The sequence below is a fragment of the Pundamilia nyererei genome, unplaced genomic scaffold, assembly GCF_000239375.1.
Source record: "Pundamilia nyererei isolate P.nyererei 1_Seehausen unplaced genomic scaffold, PunNye1.0 scaffold00918, whole genome shotgun sequence".
NCBI lineage: Eukaryota > Metazoa > Chordata > Actinopteri > Cichliformes > Cichlidae > Pundamilia > Pundamilia nyererei.
In genome coordinates this window covers 42,299-44,096 of record NW_005188319.1, presented here as the reverse complement: position 1 = coordinate 44,096, position 1,798 = coordinate 42,299, and positions in this window count along the sequence as shown.

The window sequence follows — 1,798 nt, the reverse complement described above, 5'->3', positions numbered from 1 at the left end:
GTGTGAATGTGAGAGTGACTGAATAGTGGCATTGTAAAGCGCTTTGGGTGCCTTGAAAAGCGCTATATCAATCCACTCCATTATTATTGTTATTATTAAATTACTTACGAGTTTGATTCGTCAGCAACTTCCTGCCAGCCCTCTCTCCTTGCTTTTGCAGCCTTTGCAGTGTTCCCTTGCGTTCTGATTAAACTCTGAAACTCCTGAAATCCCTCAATCAAGAGTTCTTGCTCTGCTGCCGAAAAATACCGAGCCAAGCACGCTCCGTCGACATTTTCGCCGACCAATCAGAGGGTTGCCGATCAATGTTTCTACTATCGATGCGTAGCCCCTTTTACGACACCCAGTGATGTCACATTACTGCGTCCAGCTATACTAATCGTCAACAGCAGGTGTGTTCGGGGAACCGGATTAGCGAGCTCACGGTTAGCGTGATGGTTTGATCTTGGATGTGTCATTTGATCTTGGATGTAGTAAGCGACGTACGAAGCACAGGGCCCAGATCCAGGTGACAGCAGGTCAAATGGTTTCTATGTCAGCAGTAGGATGCATTCAGTTTGAGCATTGCTATAAACTGATATGGATCAGTTTGTCTTTTATTTACTGTAACATTTAACTTTTGGGTGATGGCACAGAGACAGAGATTATACAGGAAGAACGAGGGAGCAACAGTAAAGTTGGCAGAAAAACAAAATTGTTTTTCACAAAGTGATTTTTCACATATTTCATGGATGCTTTTCCTGCTTTTTAGTAGCACACTAAAAAAATGCCAGTGGACATTGCAAAGAGGCCACATTAATGTGACTGGTGGCATTCAGGATGGCTCCCACTACACTCATGTGACAGACTGCAAATGTATTCTCGTGAAATTAGGGTACACGATGCTCCGTGCTGAGTCAGCGTAGGGAGCGTCTGTATGAATTCACAAACTTTAATATAAAACAGCTTTTACCAGTTTGCTTCATGTACAGGTCTGTGGAGTGGCAAGTTGATTTTAAAGTGTCTGCTTTGAATAATGCTTCAAGTGCTTGATGATTTGGTGGACCTCCTCTTTGTGATTAAGAGACTGAAATAGTGTTGTGGATGTTTCTCATCTGCTCTGCTTCACATGGTTCTTTAACTTCTTTAGTGACTAAGCCTTTGCCTCAGGGTTGATAACTAATGGCTCCACCCTAAAACGGATGGATTAGAGTGGATGAGGGCCGCTTGCCCCTCCCTTTCTTCCCTCCCCACCCTCAGCTGCCTCCGTATTCCCGCTCTACCACACCCACCCACACACGCAGGGCTTGGGGTGCAGATATGTCACCAGGGTGCAGGGGAGGCACTCCCCCCCTGTCCCCTTCTGGCCGCCTGTGCCTCAATTTTATTCTGCAACCTAGACATCCACATTACTCACGCTCTCACATAACACGTACATATAGGGCCTTGGGGGTGGGCACGTTTTACAGCATCCAGAGGATGGTCGGTGTACTCCAACCCACCTCTGGCGCTGGTGCCCTACCCTCAATTTTAAATGCATTTAGACACTGAGGGTTTTCGGGAGGAGCTGTGCTGCTCTCTGAGAGGAAGCTAGTACCATGCTCTCCTGTGTTTTAAATGCACTTCAGAACAGCACACAGCAACACTACATTTGAGCGGGCGGAGGGAGGTTTGGGGTCTTCACTCACCCCGGTTCTGTTAACCGTCAGGGCTGGGGGGCTGGGAGGAGGTGCTGGCTGTCAGATTGGGGTCTGGGATGCGGGGCCTCCCTGCTACTGCAGATAAGGAGGTGGTCCGCTTGCCTCCACCCCAGAGAGAA